Source organism: Dermacentor andersoni, chromosome 10, assembly GCF_023375885.2.
Source record: "Dermacentor andersoni chromosome 10, qqDerAnde1_hic_scaffold, whole genome shotgun sequence".
NCBI classification, from domain to species: Eukaryota; Metazoa; Arthropoda; class Arachnida; order Ixodida; family Ixodidae; genus Dermacentor; species Dermacentor andersoni.
This window is the reverse complement of record NC_092823.1, coordinates 100,439,450-100,462,296: the sequence shown is the minus strand read 5'-3', so window position 1 is coordinate 100,462,296 and position 22,847 is coordinate 100,439,450. Positions and strand designations below refer to the sequence as shown.

The window sequence follows — 22,847 nt, the reverse complement described above, 5'->3', positions numbered from 1 at the left end:
GGGGTGGTCGGTATTGTTGCAGCATATTACGAGAGATGGCGCGAGTGTTACGTGGCAAGGGACACCTGATGGTTGAGATAGTCGGGCGCGGCAGGGCGTAAGCTCTTCCTCTCTTGGGCTTCGCGGGAGCGTCCCAGAAGAGGCGTAGGAGCCGAATACCGGAGTGGACGAACCCGATCGACTAAAGACACCACTGCTCGCGTGACCATACGCGCAAACCATTAGGTGGTGGTGTCCACGTTGAGAGCGAAGAGGCGACAGTTTTCTACGCTATCCAGTTGCGCTGAGTTAGACATCCTTGATTTTTCACGCGCTCGTCGATATATGTGATTTGATTCGGCCAGCAGTAATTAGTGCATGAAAGGTGCAGCAAATGTCCTTGTGATTGCTTGCAAAACTCTCTTGTCGTACCTTTGTCTCAGAAGCATGGATTAGACCCAATATCTGGCTGCCTAACGTGGAGTTCCTGGGACAGTTTCACTCGGTTTGAGACCACCTTTGTTCGAACCAAAGCGTAGGCATAACGTGCATTTTGCTTGCAAGCGTCGGCGGTGCGCATTCTTGAGCGAGGCGATGGCTGCTGTACGTATTGCAACTTTTCAACATGCTTAGTCTTTTAGTAAGTCTTTTCACTTGCAAGTACATTGCGTGTATGCGCAGGCTTGCTTCACGCTCAGAAAAAACACTTTTATGCAGCACGTATTGAGCAACAAAGAGCTGCATTGGTAGTTTCTATTTTGTTCTAAAATTTTGTCATTAGCAGATTTCATGTAGTTATAACATTTGAGAGGTAGAATGATGAGGACTAATAATGTAATTAGATCCAATGCGAAAAATAATCTGAAGAATGTCTAAGCTACGGCAAATATTATGTTGGTTCGTCTAGCTACGTGGCATTTGAATACTTTTAAATGTTGGGGTACAGTAGCAGGGATACCTTGCAAGTGCATAGCGCAGCTGTCGATGGTCTGCTCCCCGCGATCTTCATTTACACATCGCTTCAGAAAGAGGCGAAAAAAGGGTCGACTGAGCCAATAGCAACTCTTTTAAATGTTGTGAACACTGGGTAAGTCATGCATTCTGGACCTCAAGAAGGTTTAACGTAATAGTACCACATTTCTACGGCATTAACTCCTGAATCGTCATTGACTTTGTATTATCTTGACACCTGTGAAGTTCGCAATGCGCTAAGCGAACGTAATTGTGATTTATTGACTTTCAGTTACGTCATTCCCAATTAAGCAAAGCGGATGCGGTTGTTATCGAAATATAGAAACATATATAAAGACTAACATGTGCGAGCCCAGTGAAACACATTAGTCACATTTAGTTCAGTCAGCAATAAACAATAATATGTCTTGTCTATCCCGAGTGTTCTACGTTAGTGACGCAGTTGCGTTAGAGAAAAACTATATTAGTAAAATATAAAACGTTAAACCGTAAAACTACGTTCCAGCAAAATGTTTTGAGTAGTATTATCAAAGCGGAAAAGAACCGCGACTTCAGGTGGGAGGTGACAAAAAAGTGGACAGGACGGCTGGTACCGCTCGTCCTGTCCATTTCTTCGTCACGTCCCGTCTCAATTCGCGGTTGTGTTCGTCATTAAAAATGTCGGACCAACTGGCTCAATGTTGCCCCTTTTCAGTACTATTTCTTATTTTCTACCTCTTACGCTTTAGTTTCGATGCCACGAAAATTTTTACTCGTATGTCCTCACAGGTGAAGTTGAAGCTATATTCGATGTCTCAAGGATATGTGTTTTTAATTTTTTCTACATTCTTTCCGCATTACGAACTGCAGCAGCCTATGTGGGCTCCACCATTAGTTGGGCGCAACGCAAGTTTCTGATAAGGCGAATAGCTTTCATTGTATCGTTCACCCGTTTCTGCGGTTGCTGGTGAGGCTTTCAATACCTAGGCACAGTTGCAAAGGGTGCATAGTGCATTGTCAATCAGCTATCTGAGACACACGCATTGTCCTGTGTCAGCTTTGTGGCGTCTTATGGTTTTAATAATCTCGTTGAGCTTCCATGTAGATACCCCTCTGGTTCTCCTGTCACCATCTGCCCATGTGCCAGCTGCAGTACACGGCTGCGGGTGGAACGAACATTGACAGTCGCGCTCCATTCAGGCCCTGGTGCTGCTAGAGACACCACAAGCATAGCGATTGGACGCTTACGCTACAATATGCTGCCATGACACATTTTATGGTTAGCGGCTGTATTATTAATGTAATTATGCAATAATGCAGCCCAGCAAATTTTTCCGCTGCTCTCGGTTGCACTGAATCATCTCAGCGCGTAGGCTTGACTACTGTTTCTGCGCATTGTCAGCGTCTTGAAGTCCTGTGAGTGACCTGCGTATCTGGACGCTGTGGCTTTTGGCGCTGTCAGCATCACTGGACCGCTTCAAACTAGCTATTCAGCGTGCGTGCACTTCTATGGCAGCAGTGGCAGCGTAGCGATCAAAGCATCTCACCCATCTACGTTGCCTATCTTACAGCTTGTTTCCTGCTGCCAACTTCAACAAGCAAGATACTGCGATGCTTTAGAAGGCAGTGCGGGAAATTTTGCCGTTGCTATCGGTTGCGCTGATTCATCTCAGCCATAAGAACGACGACCGCTTTTTCGCATTGCCAGCGTCTGGACACGAGTGGTTCACCTGCGTATCTGAACACTGCAGCCTTTGGCACTGTCAGCATCACCAGGCTGCTTAAAACTAGCTAATAAATAATAATATTTGGGGGTTTACGTGCCAAAACCACTTTCTGATTATGAGGCACGCCGTAGTGGAGGACTCCGGAAATTTTGACCACCTGGGGTTCTTTAACGTGCACCTAAATCTAAGCACACGAGTGTTTTCGCATTTCGCCCCCATCGAAATGCGGCCGCCGTGGCCGGGATTCGATCCCGCGACCTCGTGCTCAGCTAAAACTAGCTATTACACGGTCGTGCATTTCTTTGGCAGCAGTGGCAGCGTAGCAGTCAAAGCATCTCACGCATCTAGATTGCCTATTTTATTGGTTAATGCTTGTGCGCGGGTGCCATTTTTGGTCCAGTAGCTGCCACTGCTGCCTTTGCTTACATTTTACTTTGCACCTTTCATTCACGTGTGTTTTTGTGTGCGCTGATACTTTCTTGAGTCGTGCAGGCTCCAAGCAATGATTTTGGAGATGAACTACGGCAGGAGCTAAATACAGCCTGTGAGGCTGTAGAAAGGGCCTTCCACACACAGATGAAAGCACAGTGAACAGAACTTCGGGGTGATGTTCGCAGTATGGATCATTTGAATGGTGTCTTCGAAGACATTTGACAGAGGTGCGACCCCAACAAGGCAGAAACCGCTGAGCTCAAGGATGAAAATAGTAAGCTACGCGCTGAACTTGAGGGAATCAAAAAAACGCCTTGCATACGCAGAGTATCGTTTACAACACTTGTAACAATATTCGGGGAAGAAAAAATCGAAATTGAAGGTATCGAGGAAACCCTCCACGAGGAGGTCACTGCTGTTTGCAAACTTGGACAGCTTTTAGGAGTGAGCGTTGCACCAGATGACATTCAGCTTGTCACCGTGTTCATAACAGAAAGGCACTATTTTACAGTTCAGGTGACGATAGAAGCGAGATGACCTGCTTGAAAAGGCAAGAAGGCTGCGTGTTATAAACAGCGACTTCACCAACGAGGCTGACAACAAAACCTCTTCTTGATCTCTTTATTACAAATGTTCATTTGCGGCATGCGCACTCTGGTGTCAATAACTGCTGCCTCAGTGACAATCTTCCAATATTTATTTATGCATATGAACCTTATAAAATTATTAATCACTTTACAGCAGTAGCACACAGGTCAATTACCTCTCCTACATTAACCACGTTTCGTAAATCTATCGCACATGCAAACTAGGATATTGTTCAGAGTAAACGTAATCCTGCAATCACCTACTACAGGTTCTTAGAAAAGTTTACATTCATCTGCAATGTATGCTTTCCACACACACACACAAAAAACCTTTACCCGACCAAAGAAGGCCTGTAAGCAAAGAATAACTACTTACATTTTGCGTCTAATAATAAAACTAGAGCAGATTTACAGAAGATCCATTCAAGCTAGATGTCGTCATATGCTTATTGCTTTCAAAAACACAGAAATCATGTCACAGAAGAACTTCTTATTGCTAAAAACAGGTACCATTATAACCGCTTCATTTCTTAGAGCAAAGGCTCTGGGGAGATGTGGCACAAACTAAATACGATATTTGGCAAAATACTGAACCTATTACAAAGATATTGAAAGACAGCGTGGAAATTTCTGAAGGAGTGCAAGCAAACGCATTTAAGGGTTCCATTCTTTCTAATCTCCCATCATCTTCTGGAGGTGGAAGCCTGTCTTGCGTGCAGCCGGGCTGGGAGCACGCAATGTTTCTGCGGCCAGTATCTGAACCGGAAGTTATTACAACGTACACGACTTTAAAAACTTCACAGCTACAGATATGATGGATCTGCAGATAAAAGCGGCAAAATTTGTTGTTGACCAGATCGCGCATTGCTTAACGCATATAATTCGCAAATGTCTTTCATGTGCGGTGTTTTCTCACAATATGCAATGCGCAAAAATTAAAGCAATTTACAAAAAGGTGATAGGAATGACCTTAGAAACTGCCGTTTAATCTCCATTCTACCGTCTTTTCAAAACGTCCTGAAAAAATAATTTTAACGCGTTTACATTAAATTTACTAACCGCTACAACATGCTAATTGGCTCGCAGTACGGCTTCAGGAAAGATAAATCTATCGAGCTGGCATTGCTCACGCAATGTGAAATCATACTCGAAATGTTTGAAAGTCAGAACTTGGACCTTAGCATTTTTCTGCATTTCACAAAAGCACTCGATCGTATTAATCGTATTAAAAAATAGGATTACTATGGCATTCGAGGAAAAGCTCTCTCACTTATTTCATCGTACCTACAGCATCGGTCGCAATTGGTCATGATAAATGTGCAATCTTCTTTTGTGAAACCAGTTTATTTAGTGTCACCCAGGAAAGCGTTTTGGGTCCTTTTGTCATGGTTCTTTACATTAACAATATTGTTAACATTGATCATACCACCAAGTATATGTTATAGGCTGACGATACTAGTCTATCTTTTACCGACTTAGATGTCGCATGCCTATCTCTTCGCGCTAATGAAGCCCTTCATATCATTCAATTGTGGGCTACAAATGATGAAATACAGGTACGCATTAGTAAAAAAACCACGACAGTTTTCTTTCACCCGCGAAATAAATTCAGCGGAATCTCCCGACTATTGCTAAACGAGTTCGAAATTGCAGTCATAGAAAGTTTTAGAACTATTGGCGTAATTTTCTACAATTATTTCCTGAGATGCTCACGTCAATTACCTGACGAAAAAACTCTCCAGAGTAATTGGTATTATGCGTCAGCATTGCTCTACGTTCATTCTTACTGTTAACAGTATTTTGTACAATGGTTTATTTTCTTCTACGCTGAGCTATGAAACATCAATTCGGGGGACAGCAACTAAAGAAAATATGGATGAAACTTCTTTTTTCAGAAGTGTGCAGTACGCCTTGTTCTCAAAGCACTTTATCTAAGTCACACAGAGACCATGTTCAACGAGCTAAAGCTTGCTAACATACAATGTATGTGCAATTTCAGTCTACTTCGACACCATAAGCTGGAAACAAACAAGAATTACTTTCTGAAATCACTGGCGAGGTTGCTAAAAAATTCCCCTACATCTAACACACGCTATCCGGAAACATGGAAAGTTGATAGATGCCGCACAACCTACGGGAAGCAAATGCTAAGGTACACATTACCAACCTTGCTAAATGAGTTGGCCGAAAATTGGCACGGATATAGATTTCATCTTTTTGAATCAGCTACGCAACATATATGTATACCTCTCCATTCTTTTATTTTTTGTTGAAACACCTCTTGTATTATCTGTACTTTTTTTCTAATTTCTGATACAGAAAATTTCCCATAATACTTTTGTATATTTAAATATTTTCTTCGTGCATATGTTTGCATGTTGTCTGCATTGATTTAGTATATTTCTGAAGGTTTTGCGTTTCCTGCAAACTGTTTTTTTCCTCTACATGTGTGGAATTGGTGGCACTGTATCTCGTGCTACGGTGCACCGACGCCGTCAAGGCTTTTCAGGCTCCTTGTCCGTATTTAAAGCAGCTGGTAGATGTTCAATAAGGCTGAATAGAATTGAACTAATACCCAATAATTTCAGCGCCAGCCAGTCACCAAGAGCCAGATTTTCACAGGAAATTGTTTGAAAAAGAGGTGCGTGATGTTAGAAACACCTTTGGACTGTCAACACCACAGGAAAGCAGCATGCAATCTACATCTCTCATTAAAGCTTAGCATGGCTGTGACATTTTGACTTGACGAAACATATAATATAAATGATACACGTTGTAGCACTGCCGAAGTAAATATTTGTTTAAAGACAGCTATAAAAGAAATTTTTTTCTAGGAATTTAAACAAAAAATTAGAAATCATACCGTCTGCACGATATGTTTTGTTTTCGAATATGTCGTACCTGAAAAACATGAAAAATAAACAAAGTTGTGAATTTCTGTCAATTCTAATATTTCGGCAATGAAAGAGTACACGAATTCAATTGGGTCTTTGAAAAAAATAAGAAATTAGGTGGGTTGTACATGGTAAATTTAGATAGGGTACGGCGCAAGTTGCAGGCTGAAAGAAAGGCTTTTGTCCGTTTCCACGTGTTTGCACTGTTCCAAGTGCAAGAATCGTTATGAACAAGCATACTAAATCATGATCATCATCATCATCATCATCATCAGCCTGGTTACGCCCACTGCAGGGCAAAGGCCTCTCATACTTCTCCTACTATCCCGGTTAATAATGTATGCTTCAAAGTATGCTTCAAAGGAAAGAAAGGGCTTAAGGCGGTGACCTGCAGTACCTGCAAATATTTTGAATAACCTGCGCTGATACCTTGAATGAAGGGTTACGTAACTGAAACTTTTCATCTGCAGAGTTCCTCGTTTCCAGAAATATTTATAATGCAGTTACGGCTACAAATAGCCTGTTTCTTTAGGCATGCCTTCATACCTGATAGTAGTTTTTTCTTGTGAACCTTTTTTCTTCTCAGTGAGTGGTGACACTGGCTAGCACTCCTATGGTGAGTTCTAGTAGCAAAAAAATTAATACAGCAGAAAGTGGCTGGGAAAACGGCGCCACGCTATCTCATTTGGTGAGAGAACCGCGCGTAAAATGCGAAGAATTAGTAAGTAAAAATATTTCCATTTACATAGTTTTAAAGATATGAACGACAATCCTATGGGCATCATTAAGGAGTGTGCAATAGAAGTCGGTGGTAACTTCGTTCGACTGGATACCAGTAAGCTATATCAGGAGACAAAAGATCTGATCAGGAAACGTCTATGTATGAAAGTCGCTAACCCTACAGCTAGAATAGAATTGGCATAACTCTCCAAATTAATCAACAAGTGTAAGACAGTTGACTTAAGGAAGTATAATATGGACATATTGAACATGCTCTCAGGACCGGAGGAAGCCTAAAAGCAGTGAAGAAACAAGAAATTGGCAATAATCAGATGTATGCGTTAAGAGACAAAGCCAGCAATATCATTACTAATATGGATGAGATAGTTCAAGTGGCTGAGGAGTACTATAGAGATTTATACAGTACCAGTGGCACCCAAGAAGTTAATGGAAGAGAGAATAGTCTAGAGAAATTCGAAATCCCACAAGTAGCGCCGGAAGAAGTAAAGAAACCCTTGGGAGCTATGTAAAGGGGAATGCTGCTCGGGAGGATCAGGTAGCAGCAGATTTGTTGAAGGTTGGTGGGCAGATTTTTATAGAGAAACTGGCCACCCTGTATACGCAATGCCTCATGACTTCGAGTGTACTGGAGTCTTGGAAGAACGCTAACATAATCCTAGTCCATAAGAAAGGGGATGCAAAAAACTTGAAAAATAATAGACCGATCAGCTTACTGTGCGTTGCCTACACAATATTTACTAAGGTAATCGCAAATAGAATCAGGAACACCTTAGTCTTCTGTCAACCAAAGGACCAGGCAGGATTCCGTAAAGGCTACTCAACAATAGACAATATTCACACTATCAATGAAGTGATAGAGAAATGTGCGGAACATAACCAATGTTTTATATAGCTTTCATTGATTACGAGAAAGCGTTACATTCAGTCGAAACCTCAGCAGTCATAGAAGCATTACGGAATCAGGGTGTAGACGAGCCGTGTTTAAAAATACTACGAGATATCTGTAGCGGATACGCAGCTACTGTAGTCCTCCAAGAAGAAAGCAACAAAATCCCAATAAAGACAGGCGTCAGGCAGGGAGATACGACCTCTCCAATGCTCTTCACAGCGTGTTTACAGGAGGTATTCAGAGACCTGGATTGGGTCGAATTGGGGATAAGAGTTAATGGAGAAAAGCTTAGTCACTTGCGATTCGCTGATGATATTGCCTTGCACAGTAACTCAGGGGACCAATTGCAATGCATGCTCACTGACCTGGAGAGGCAAAGTAGAAGGGTGGGTCTAAAAATTATTCTGCAGAAAACTACTGTATTGTTTAACAGTCTCGGAAGAGAACAGCCGTTTATGATGGGTAGCGAGGCACTGGAAGTGGCAAGGGAACACATCTACTTAGTACAGGTAGTGACCGCGGATCCGGATCATGAGACTGAAATCATCAGAAGAATAAGAATGGGCTGGGGAGCGTTTGGGAGGCATTCTCAGATCATGAACAGCAGGTTGTCATTATCCCTCAAGAGAAAAGTGTATAACAGCTGTTTCTTACTAGTACTCACGTTCGGGGCAGAAACCTGGAGGCCTACGAAAAGGGTTCTACTTAAATTGAAGACGACGCAACAAGCTATGGAAAAAAGAATGGTGGGAGTAACGTTAAGGGATAAGAAAATGCTTGATTGATTGAGGGAACAAATGCGAGTTAATGACATCTTGGTGGAAATCAAGAAAACAAAATGGGCATGAGCAGGACATGTAACGAGAAGGGAAGATAACCGATGGTCATTATGGGTTACGGACTGGATTCCGAGGGAAGGGAAGCGTAGCAGGGGACGGCAGAAAGTTAGTTGGGTGGATGAGATTAAGAAGTTTGCAGGGACAACATGGCCACAATTAGTACACGACCGGGGTAGTTGGAGAAGTATGGCAGAGGCCTCAGCCATGCAAATGGCACAACCAGGCTGATGATGATGAAAGCAGGTCAGGCGCACAAAGACACGGTTTGCGGAAAGAAGACAAAGTATATATATATATATATATATATATATATATATATATATATATATATATACATATACATAGGGAGGTTCTTGCAAATAAAATAGGTTGGAAGAAGCACCGTGCATTCCACCGTCCGTGGGATGGTGCGCTTGACCTGCCTTAATGACAATGATGCCTTTCCACCTCGCTCGGATTCAGACCCTTGTTCGGTACAAATATTTGCCCCTATGATATTCTTGGTCTCTTTCTTTCTTGGATTCATACGTGCGCCTAATAAAAAGGCCCCTCGATACCCTTTCTTCTTGTTCATATATATGTGAGTACTTGCAGTCATAAGATTTGTAACAATCCGTGCATGACCTGGTAGATGATTTCTGTAGGCTTAGGACAATTTGGAGTGGAGTGCACTGTTGCTCAGCCATGGCTTCACGCTCGTTAGACCGCGATATATTGTAGTAGATGGCACTCGCATTGTCAAAGACTGATCCTAGAATTAGATCCCGCCATGTACCACCGTTTTGTTATCGTAAATTTCACTTCAATTCTTTCTCGTCATCTACGAAATGCAAACAACATAAACCGAATTGCGATGGAGAATCAAGCACTCAGTCGGAGAAAATAGAGTTGCTACATCTGTGACGATCACTATTGTACATAAGAAATTGTTGCTATAGAGAAGAACGGGGACAAAAACAATTCCATTCGATATAGGGGCAGTCATATTGGTTTCCATCGATTGCCATTTTTTTATTAATCGCAGTGGTGCATGTGCCATCCCAGTTGACTCGAGCTACTAACGCCTTCACAAATGTTTGTTGTTTTTTGAATAATATAATGATTATTATTATGATTTACTCGGTAGAAATTCGCTAAATCGGTTTACTTGACAAAACTATATTATTTACTCACCCAGAAAAGTAATAATATAATGCTGTAAGGTTTGGAGTTTCAGTGCGTGCCAAAGCTATCAGGGCTTCTAGTGTGGCACTTCCATTAATTTTTAATTGAGTCCTTGTGTCATTAGGAAGAAACACGGCAAGACTGTCATTCTGAAAAGAAAGAGCCCAGGAGCACACGTGCTTTATGGCGCAGAGAAAGAATCATTTCTTTTGCTTTTTAATGCAGCTAGCAACACTGGCAACAGCTTGCATCCCACATTACTAGGGCTTGTACCAACATTTTGCTTTCTTTTTTGGTTCTGACACAACTCTTCGTAATCATTTGACAGAAGCTATTGCTGCTTTGAAATGTATGGAAGGAGTGGTTTTCATGGTGGTCCTTCGTGATTTTGTAGCTGATTATATAACCTATAATGCAAGGACTACATTACTTTTATTCATTTCCTAATATCTAGTTTTTGTTCTTTGTTCTCGTTCAAGTTGCAAGGTTTGCCACAAAATGTAATTAAAAATTAAATTATGGGGTTTTTTACGTGTCAAAACCACTTTCTGATTATGAGGCACGCCGTAGTAGAGGACTCCGGAAATTTCGACCACCTGGGGTTCTTTAACGTGCACCTAAATTTAAATACACGGGTGTTTTCGCAATTCGCCCCCATCGAAATGCGGCCGCCGCAGCCGGGATTCAATCCCGCGAGTTTGTGCTCAGCAGCCCAACACCATAGCCACTGAGCGGCCACGGCGGGTACCATAAGATGTAAGTGCGGCTACTACATTTGCGCAAAGGATACACTAGCTTGTACTTAGAAGAAAAATATTGTGTATCACTTGCTCAGTAGAGCAGCTGCAAGGTGACGACAACCGATGCCAAAGCCCAAATGCAAGGCTCCCTCGAACGGCGCGAGACCATCGGAGTGGTTTCAGTGCAGGAGCTGCAAGTCATATGCAGTCAGGTATGTATAGCGAGTGCCGCTGACCTTCACATCAGAGATTCGACAGCAATTATATTGTTACGAGGCATCGCGTATGTGCATGCCGTTAAAGGAAAGCTTCTCTCTGCGAAGAGAAAAAACACGAGACATGCCACGTGACATAATGTCAGCCATTTCGTGGTAGTAGCATGTCATTATGGACATTATACACGCATTTTTGTGGCCTTGTGATTTTATTTCTGGTTTCTTGTAAAAAAAAACTGGCAGATATCACCTGGGCAATGATGAACCTTCTCGAGAAGGAAACTGTACTTGTTTGGAGTCGTCAACAAGCCCACGCCTTTTACACCCTCATCGAGTTCCTCACAAGGCCACCAATAATAGGTCACTTTGATCCATTCGCTCAAACTGAAGTTCACACAATGCCTGTGGCCAAGCCATAGGTGGCGTATTGGCCCAAAAGCACGAAGGAGACGAGCGCTCAATCGCACACCAGCCGCCTCTCCCTCTTGTGAGAGCAAAATGTTTCAACAAGCACGAAATCCTTCTTCTGGCATTGAGCGGGGTAATATTTTACCGTTATTTGTGCCGCCCATAATATTCACCTATTTTTCAGTCATCTGCTTTCCAGCCCACACGGGACAGGTTGAGGCTGCCCCGCCCGAACTCAGTGAGTCGGCACACAATGCTGCAAGAGGAATCATCGACCACGTAGTTTCCGTGCAGTGTGACGTTGGGGGTAAACATAATAGGGTCTCTCCTTGCTCGTACAACAAACTTGCTAAGCATTTTTACTAGGCTCGGAGTATCTACCCCCTTCCACACTGAGAACTCAATAGACTTCAGGCTTTAACACTATGGCTTCTACAAACGGGCGCATACCTAAACCCCGTAACTCTTCATATGATTTACCGCGAAATTAAGTCAACAAATGCATGTGCACTATGCAATGTATAGCGAAAATAGATATCTAGGTCTCGTGGTGTCTTGCATTAAGCGGCTATGAAAGCAACACTTCTTCACGCTGGGATGCAGTTCTAGGCAGGCCAAAACTCGAAAATTGTTCAGGGTTGTCCAACGGGCCCGCGACGCGGCGGAGAGGCTCGGCCTTTATGTCCCAACGTGGTAGCGGCTCGCTGTCTGCTAACGCACAACCTAAACGACCACAGTAAAATTCGTCCATCCATCCGTCGATCCATCAATCCATTCATCCATTCATGCATGCATCCACCCATCCATGGACCATCCGCTGCTGATCATTGTCATTGAAAGACCTGAATGCCCGCCTGGGTAGTTGGACACTCTGACTTTAGGAGCCAGCTTTTGTTAATAATAATAATATTTGGGGTTTTACGTGCCAAAACCACTTTCTGATTATGAGGCACGCCGTAGTGGAGGACTCCGGAAATTTTGACCACCTGGGGTTCTTTAACGTGCACCTAAATCTAAGCACACGGGTGTTTTCGCATTTCGCCCCCATCGAAATGCGGCCGCCGTGGCCGGGATTCGATCCCGCGACCTCGTGCTCAGCAGCCCAACACCATAGCCACTGAGCAACCACGGCGGGTCAGCTTTTGTTGTGATGCACAAGTTCTGCATCATGCATGTTCACACCTGCTACATTTATCCTCATCCCTTCGATTCTCCTGACAACGGTGTGCAGGATGCCGACACTTTCGTTCTTACCACGTCTGAATTTTGGGACCATCATAACCGAGCAGGGAAAAGACGGCCCTCTATGGTTGATCACAGAAGGCTTCACTATTTGCCAATTAGATGGCTCAGTCAAAATTTACGTGGTCTATGATGACAACATCACCTCTGACAAGATTACCTCTGATGCACATGAACCAGATTTACTGCTAGTCGTACCTTGTCACCTCCGTTGTACTGTTCTCGCTGAGCTCCGTGACGCAACCACTGCCGAGTACCTTAGTACCGCCCACGTATACGGCAGAGTTGGACGTCGCTTTTGTGGGTCAGACCTGTACTACTCTGTGCGACGTTACGTTGTGGCTTGTGACCTCTTTCAGCGGTGAAGCAGGCCACGTACGCAAAGTTTTTCTTTTCTATTTTATTTCTCGCTCTCTGTTTCCCGTCTTTCAATTTTCATAAGTACTCTGTTCTTTTGTATCTTGCTGCGAGCCTAGCTTGTCTCTCCTCTGACTGTAATACATCTGAGAAAATACAATAAGAAACCTGCATGCCACCTTTGTTCAATTCATGTTCCCACAGATCTTCTCTGATGTGTCTGTGCGGACATTCTTTAGCATTTGCATACATAGATAGCCGAGAACAAAGGTTAGTCTTTGCAATAGTCTGTGCGCCGCGCTTTTATATTACAGGTCTTCTGCCCAGGAGCTGCGCTACACATATCGCAGACTTTCTACTTCAGGAAGTATTTTTTCCTGGCCGGCGCACCAACGCATCTGCTGACAAATCGTGGCCTTTAGTTCCCATCGCAAGTTCTCGAAGACGCCTCATTCTAGCTGCGCTGAACACAAGCCCAAAGAGCGTCTCAGCACAAACTAAAGGACTGACTGAGCAGGTGAATCGCAGTCTTACAGACAAGTTTATGTAGGTTAAACACCATTCTTAGTGGGCCAGCACTTTAACGCATGGGACATTGGTGTGCAATTCGCCACCTCATGATGCCACCTGTTTCAGCCCCGTCTACCTTATCTTTGGTCGCCATTCCACTATGGCTTTTAATACCCCGCTATTTTAGGTGTCTAATACATGACAGAATACGCCCATCACGCGGTTAGTCGCAATCACGTGGCTTACCGGAATGTCTGTGAGTGACTTGCAGCGTTTCAGGCTTCATAAAAGGCTCGCTACAATAGGCACCACCAAAAGCGTCAGTTCTCTCAGAGAAATATTGACACGTGTACTTGTTTGTCTTTATCGGGTGACACGTTTCACGCCTAACAAATGTTGTTGCACAGCGCAGAACGCGCCTGCATGTGTCTGATGTTTCTGGAATGTTATCGATGCTTTCATCCGCTGTGTTTGACCAAACCTTGTGTAATCTGATCGCATGTGTGCCTCACGCGAATAATGTAGAACTTTGTGGAAGGCACGCGGGTCCTAGCGATTACTCTGGAACATTCGACGACTGATTATGAAAGCCGACGTGCTAGACCCGCTCATCAAATTTTTTCGACGATCGCCGACTGTAGCCGCCGCTGTCGCCGTTCTTTGAGCGTAGCCTGATTTTGAGGGCACAAGCTCGCACAATCAAACGCTAGTTTCGTCGTTCTCAGTTTGGCTGCTTTCTTCACAGTCACTACCATGTGACATCTGGTGGAGGTGTTTTTGCGTTCATGTACCGAACGCCCCCGGAAAGCCGCGATCCAAACCCGAAGCCCGAGGACAGACCGACATCGCCCAAGACCAGCGTACTGGCCGCAGACTGCAAGGACTGCCCCAGAGCACGGACTTCTACCTGAGACGACAAAGAAGATCGTGGCCAAGACAACCCCAATTGCTGTTCCAGCGTCCCCCGTAATCCTGCAACAACCTCTGGACCCACCGACCTTCCACGGAGCCGCAACTGAAGACCCGGAATCCTGGCTGGAGACCTACGAACCAATCGCGACTTTCAACAGCTGTGACTCTGACGACAAGCTGCGGCATGTATACTTCGCATTAGGAGACGCCACCAGAGCGTGGTTTGAGAACCGGGAGTCGATCATGGCAACATGGGACCTGTTCCGTAGCGGCTTCCTGCGCACCTTTACAAGCGTAGTGCGCAAGGAAAGGGCCGAAGCTATGCTGGACGCCCGAGTGCCGCTACCTAACGAGCACGTTGCCATATTTACGGAAGAAATGAGCCGTCTGTTGCGCCGCGCCAACCCAGATATGCCCGAAGAGAAGAAAGACTGCCTACTCATGCGTGGTGTGAAGGAAGAACCTTACGGCGAAATGATACAAAGTCCACCGGAGACCGTAGAAGAGTTCCTTCGTGAGGCCACCAGCATCGAGAACGCACTCGAAATGCGGAACCGGCAATTCAACCGCCTTACAAGCTCTACCAACTACGCAGAAATAAATCACAGGCCACGGACGATCTGCGCCAGACCATCAGGGCCATTGTGCGCGAAGAACTGGCCAAGCTCTTGCCTTCGTCGCAGCCTCAAGTGGCCTCGATCGCCGACATCGTGATAGAAGAGGTGCACCTATCGCTTGGAGTTTCTGAGGTGCGACCACAATTACCCCGCACCTCCACCAGATGTCACGTGGTAGCGCCGCGTAATTGTGGAGGTGCGGGGTGATTATGGTTGCAGCTGAGGAACTCCAAGCGATCGGTGCACCTCTTCTTTCACGATGTCGGCGATCGAGGCTACTTGAGGCTGCGACGAAGGCAAGACCTGGGATGACATCCTGCCGTAGGTAACATTCGCTTACAACACGGCGGTTCAAGAAACACAGATCACGCCATTTTGGTTGGTTTACGGCAGGAACCCGACGACGACGCTCGACGCCATGCTGCCGCACATCTCTGACGAAGAGAATCTTGACATCGCTACCTATCTTTAGCGCGCCGAAGAAGCCCGACAGCTGGGCCGCTTACAGATCAAGAACCAGGGGCGTACCGACAGCCGACACTACAACCTCCGACGACGCTTCGCCGTGTACCAGCCCGGCGACCGTGTTTGGGTTTGGACCGCTATGCGCTGACGGGGACTGAGTGAGAAACTATTGCGACGCTATTTCGGACTCTTCAAGGTCATTCACGCGTATTGGCGCACTGGACTATGAGGTCGTGGGGGACGGCATTTCGCGCAGAGGCGCCGCGCACGATCTCAGGTGGCCCACGTGGTGCGCCTTAAACCATTTTACAGACAATGACGAACTTCCTTATTTTGTTGTTCTTTTTGCTACGGGTGTTTTCATTTAAAATTTCGTTTGTAGCATCAGGTCGATGCTTTTTAAGAGGGGGGTTATTGACACGTGTACTTGTTTGTCTTTATCGGACAACACGTTTCACCGCCTAACAAATGTTATCGCACAGCGCAGGACGCGCCTACATGTATCGGAAGTTTCTGGAATGTTATCGACGCTTCCATCCGCTGTCTGTGACGGGACCTTGTGTAATCTGATCGCATGTGTGCGCGACGCGAATAATGTAGAACTTTGTGAAAAGCACGCGGGTGCCAGTGATTACTCTGGAACATTCGACGACTGATGTATAAAAACCGACGCGCTTGACCCACTGATCAGATTTTTCGACGATCGCGGACTGTGTTCGCCGCTGTCGCCGCTCTTTGAGTGTAGCCTGTTTTTGAGGGCACAAGTTCGCCCAAAAAAACTCTAGTTTCGTCCTTCTCAGTTTGTCTGCTTTCTTCACAGTCACTACCACATGACAATATTGTTCTTCAAGGGTCGCCAAGCTGCTACGTAGGGCGATCCGACAGCCTGGTATACCTGGTCCTACCACTTACTGCGACAATTAGGTAACCTAAATGGAGAAATCACATGTATTGAAGTCATGCCGTCCTCGTCCCAGTTACAATCTGGCGTAAAGGGCCACACTGGGGAGTTACGAACGCAGATTGCCCAGATACTGTTCCAGTATCGGACCACGCCTCACGATCTCACTGAGCCCCTGTGAGCTCCTGCTGGGTCGTATGGTCAAGACGCCTTTGGAAATCTTGCACCCGGACCTCCGATCCTGAGTGCTCCTGAAGCAGCTGAAACAGAAGCTGGCTGCTGACCGAGGGTGCCGTCCCGGGCCTTTGCTGGAGTCGGGCACTCCAGTTTTTGCGAGGAACTTCCGTCCTTGCCCACCCTGGTCCGCCGGACAGGTGGTGTCTCCTGCCAGCGCCTCATCGCTGCTCGTCGGCACGCCAGATGGGGTCACGTGGAACAGACACGCCGACCATGTTAGGCCTCGCCTCGGGACCTAGCTAGAGTCCTTCACTGCCACTTCAGAGTTCCAGCCCGCAGGAGGTCTAGCGGCAACCCCAGTCGCTTACAGCGGAGCGCTGCCTGCCTCGGAGACAGCAAGCGTTGCCAGTGTTGCGGCGCCCGTTGGGCCCGTGTCAAGCCCGGCACCACTCACAAGGCCACCACTTCGGACCCCCCAGACAGAGCGGAGTCGGCTCAGGCAGCACCCGGTGTTGCCACACGCGGCCAGTCAACGCAGCTACCCAGGCCGATAGCAGGCACCATCAGCTTGTCTGGGACGGCTGGAGAGCCTTATGCTCTGAACTTGGGCGTTTGTTTTTTTTAGTTAACAAACTGGGGGTAAGGAGTGTAACAAGCATGTGACGCCTCCTCGGGCATAATCTGCGTTGGCCCGCGAGGCTGAGTGGCCTGTCAGCTTCAGTAGGCAACATTGGTCACCGCACCAATAAACACCGACGGCATACCTGCTCGGTGGTCAGTCATCATTCATTACTACCACGATGCTGAGCGTGTAACCGAGGGTGCCTCGAGCGCTCCCTCGTTCACGAACCCGGGTGGATTGTTACAACATATTCATGAGTAAGTACGCAGCCAAAGCTTCTTAATTACTTTTCAACATAAGACGTTTTTGAACTAAACACTGGAGAGCCGGTGGTCCAGACCATTGGTAATTAATAAACAAGTAAGAATGAGCAAATCACCGTAATGCTTGCCTAATACAATGGCTGATAGTACGTACATTTCCTATGAAAACAAGTTATAGCCGTTCCTTCTAGTTCGCGAATAAGTGGGCAGTGAAGAGGCATTTGGCCCAGGAGTTATGAGCTCGAAAGGATAAATAAGCATCTCATAGCTGTTTTCTGAACTTTCAGCCAAATGTCCGGACCCTTCACGCCGCTACTCTAGTGACAAATGCGTAAACACTGATGCACTGCAGGCTGCCATCGTCATGCACCTCCTTTGTAAACATAGGCAGCGAAGGCCACCTGAAGGGAGCAGTAAACGTGTCACATGGTCATCAACCATTGCGGCGTCCACTGTTGAGTGGTGAAAAGCCTCTATAATACCTACTTTACAACTGTGATATACTTACCTGTGTAGTCTCTTGCAGTGTAAAGTTCAGCATGATGGATCGATTGTTCAACCGTTCTTGAACCTGAAAGCATAGTACAAATGAAAAATATATTTATTGTTACGAATATTGGTATTTGTTATTAGGGCCCAAGAAATTTACCTCAGGACATTATAATTAAGTGCTAAGAGCCGCGCAGGTAGTGAAGTTTTGTGGCAGTGAATGAGAAAGTTCATTTTAGTTTCAACTTTAGCCTTCTGAGCTTTCGCCTAACGCTTGAAAAAACAAGGCAATGGAACCTTGCATAACTGCAGTGAAATGCCGAGGACTCAAGTGCTTCACTTTTTTAATCAACATGAGCGCGGTATGATCGGCAGCGAGGTGTAATGTAAAGCCTGCCATTAAAATCCTATTTGCTATTCATTATGTTTTCGAAAGGTAAGGTAGATTTACGTTATAATCTTGGAGCTTGATATTTAGACTCAATGATACAGTCGTGTTCTATGCAAGCGCTTTCACAACAGAAAGTGAAATCATCTGCCATGAGCAGTTTTTTTTCAGCAATTGTGGCACAAGTCTTCCGTCCCTCGGACAATAAAAAAAATATATGGGGGAATACGTTTATACTAGAAATGCAGGTGTGTAAACATTACACTTGTTTTAGAATAAAAAAAAACAATTTTGGCATTGATAAAAAATTACTACAGTTGTGGAACTTATATGCAACCACCCAGACCCAAGCTTCTTTAAAACCTACGTAAGTTTCTCAGCGATTCATCGTGCGTGGCCTGTATGTCATTTCTATTGCTGCCTGTTGGCTACTTGTATCCCCTTGTAAAAGGAACCAATTTGCGATTCCACGTTCCCCAGCCACATCATATATGATGATGTAGCTGCACTGCTTCCTTATTGCCAGCTCATTATTAATATGGTGCAAAATATGGAAAATCGAAATAAATGAGCAGAAAGCATTTGCGTTGCTCATGACAGACAAAGAATTTGCTTGAACATGTTTAAACATTGCACTAAGTATGGACAGCTGGGCTAGTTGGTTGTCGTTGGCATTATGAAGCATCGTTCTAGCGCACAATTGCACATGGACGAGAAGAGAGAAGCACAATAAGAACTGGACTGCTGGGCTAGTTGATTGTGATTGACATTATGAAACATCGTTCCAGCGCACAATTGAAGACGGGCGAGAAGAGAAGGACAACACAAACTTGGAGAGCTGGGCTAGCTGGTTGTGATTTGCATTATGAAACATCGTTTCAGCGCACAATTGAACACGGACGAGAAGAGAAGGATAACACATACCTTTTTTTGAACAGCTGGGCTAGTTGGTTCTGATTGGCATTAAGAAACATCATTCCAGCGCACAATTGAACACGGCCGAAAAGAAAAGGACAACAGGAACGTGTTGTCCTTCTCTTCTCGTCCGTGTTCAATTGTGCGCTGGAACGATGTTTCATAATGTTAAACATAGCACCCTGCTGTCATTCCCATATTTCACACATTTAAGTACCTTGAGAGTTGGAAAAACAACAAAAAGCAAGTCCACAAGAACGCGGAAAAGAAGCACCGGATTTTGTGGGAGAAAAAGCAGTCTGAGTCCCAGTCAGCAAAACTGACGGCATATCTGACATATGTGAGACAAACGCTTCAATATGCAAGCATTGGTCGTATGGGACGCTGTTTAGTCTGGAGTATCAGCCCCACTACATAAGTGTCCCAATTCTCATTGTAAGCTGGCGCTGCAGAGCAAAGCAAAGATTTAACACACGAATGATTACTCGAAAAAGGAATCCTAAGTATACACCGTGCTTATCTAACGGATGCATGCTTTTAGCTATTACCGGCTGAAACAGTGTTTAGGTGCCCACACATGTAAGAGCCTTAATAAACGGATAATCAGACATCCACCCGTTCGTAGGAATTGCTACAAAGGAAACCCATAAGGGTTCCTCGCACGAAAAGCCTCGCAGGTTTTCTTCAACTGCGAGGCTTTTCTTTTGAGGACCCCATATGTGTTTCCTTGGCAGCAATTGCTACGATCGGCTGGATGACTGATTTTCTCTTTGTTAAACATTTCTCACCACCCCGCGGGTCTCCGCAGAACTATTATGTCATATAAGGGCCTGTAATCGGGCTTCCCAAAAATTAATGTTTCCGTCTGCCTTTCCTACTTATGAGTGGTGACATGTAGTGTCATTGATAAGAATGATACATGTTTTGACCTATACACCGATGCGTGTCGTTTTCCTGCGTACTTTGTTGCGTTGCTGCTTTCCCGCAAGTGAGCTCGCCTACTAATGTTCGCAAGCAAACTTCAAACAAATATCGTTACATGCTTTCGTTTGGCATAAATAGCTCCGTAATTATTCTTGCCCTAATTACAATGTGTCTATATAAATGTTTAAATTCTTAGTTTATGCAAGATGCCCACAGCGGGACAGTGCCGTCCTTCATTGACGAATTATCAGCTTTCAAAACGAAAGAAGGGTGGCTGTAATAAGGTCACGGGATCGAGCCCCACTGGGCTTCTAGAAAGGGCTCGTGTCAAATTGCTCGTCTGGAGACAAGGCATAGCTACTCGGGAGGAATGCTGCCACCGATGTTGCTAGTTCAGATGGCTCCATGCAGGCACCTCCCCTTTACCATTGCCCGCATTCCCTATATAATGCGGGCTCAATCTTCAAGAATAAATGTAACGTTAGGTGACAGTTCTGACACTTCCTTACATAGAATCAAGTGTGCGTCTTTCGTGTTAGTGTACCGTTTCGACCTTAGTCTGATTTTAGAAAACTGCTGCATAACCTTAACAAACTCATTCACGATGCCTGTTGTGATAGCTTGAAGATTAGTTACAGTGACTCTCATCAAGAAATTTTGGATCGTTGTAGTTTAACAGTCAAACAGACTTTCATAAATCAAATCCAAATCAGAAGTGCAGGTGTAGCCTGCTAGTTACAAGAATAAATAGTTCATTTAGGGTATAAGTTACCACACTAAAGCGATAGCCACAAATCACTTTCAGAATAGGTTTTCTTCATTTTCTTTACTTTCAGCTTTGCAGGCATGCATTATTTTGAGTGAATAGCCTTAACGACAACTTTCACGAGTAATTTCTTAGATTAGTTCACCGCAGCAGCGCAAACACTTGTGCTGTTATGTTGTGATCAAACCTGCAAATCAGCAGTTGTTTGTCAGAAGGTTCACGCTCCTGATGGGGCACATATTTTTCTAGTGTGGAGGAAGATGATGTTTTTTTATCTTATGGCTAGAGTCGCAGGCAGCCTGTCGTGATTTCCTTGCAGGAATAATTAGCAAACCTACACACAATATCATCAATTTGGACGTGTCTCCGAAACTTACATCGTCTGCACCTTGGGACGAACCGCTGCTAAAAATTCAAGCTCTTGGCACTGCCCCCCCCCCCCCCCCCCCCGAGGATACGTACGCCGGGCAACCTCATCAGGACATTGTGTAGCGCCAGGTCGCGCGATAGGGTACTGGCAAATATTGTGACATTATAGAACAATGTCAGAAGAGGCGGGAATACCCAGATCGACTCTGCAAGCTTAGCAGAGATGAAACGATAACCTTATGCTGACTTCGAATAGGCATTTACTTTTGCGGTTCTGTATTATAGGCGATGTATTTCTCAACGCAAAGATGAGACAGTAAATCCTGCAATACGCAAGCACTGTCTACCACATGGTGTGGGAATGCAACAAGTACCTACAGACTGCGGCCGCGCAACTACGTACAGAGAACCACTGGGAGGCCCAACATGCAAGCCCAAATTCTAAGGACCAGCTATGGCTGGTGAAGAAGATCACGCCTATCTAAAATAGGGTTGTGATCCACCTCTGGGCACTAAGAGCTCGGTGTCTGAAATAAAGCTTTAGAGCGCAGCTGTATGGCGCCCGTTCCTGGATTCAGCATCGTCGTCCTTCTTCGTAAACTCGCAAACACGCTCGTGCAATTGCACGCGATTTCGTTGTCTTGTTGAACAGCCGGCTCTGATACTGTTCATCATGTCTGTATTCGCATACTGCCCCACCTACTGTGAAGGGGTTGGTGGCACCAGCCCATTGTCAATCGGTGCGTTGATTTCGGTCACATTCTTTGCCTCAGTATGCCGCGGAATTCAGTCACATGGGGAGAGGCGCTCCAATTTCGCATCAGGGAGTATTGGAACTGTCAAACACTTTTATTCACTCCCTCACATTGTTTGCTGCATCAGCACGTGGCAATACAAGCGGTCTTCTTACGTTTCCTTGTATCAATGATTGATATCAAAATGATTTAGAAGTTCGTTTCCATTTACCACAAACATTTTTTGGGGGTCAGAAACTATAGACTCTTGACCCATTCATTATATTCTCGGGTTTATGCTACATTTGAATTATATACGAGCACAGAAAAGCCATTCTGAATTAAGTTTCGCATAAATATACCAGTTGCTCGTTGTGCTGAAGGTTTAGGTCGCGTTGTATGTTCACCATTTAGGAACACTACGGCATCCAAAGCGAACGAATCAAAATGCGTTCAGAAAGCAAAAAAAATTATTTTTATTACTATATTTGCCAGAAGAGAAAATTGTATATTACCTTTTGAAATGTATTGTTGAAGTATGTCGGGAGATCGGTAGTACGATTCTTGAAATGACTGTCGTAATATACACGCGCCATCACGTTGATTCCTTGGCCTATCGGGTCTCTCGGA

The 22,847-nt window shown here is 45.0% G+C and overlaps 2 long non-coding RNA genes across 2 annotated transcripts in view; both read right to left on the bottom strand.

Annotated features, from left to right (window-relative positions):
• The window catches only part of LOC126543580 (uncharacterized), a 19,345-nt gene extending 9,041 nt beyond the window's left edge, over nt 1-10,304 (bottom strand). Inside the window, exon 1 of the long non-coding RNA XR_008608303.1 lies at nt 10,213-10,304. This is a non-coding gene — a long non-coding RNA (uncharacterized lncRNA). The remainder of the gene's footprint in view (nt 1-10,212) is intronic.
• LOC140213569 (uncharacterized) lies at nt 10,299-22,847 on the bottom strand. The gene is made up of 3 exons (XR_011890443.1): nt 22,733-22,847; nt 18,141-18,203; nt 10,299-10,352 (listed from the first exon to the last, which is right to left on the bottom strand). It is a non-coding gene; the product is annotated as an uncharacterized lncRNA (long non-coding RNA).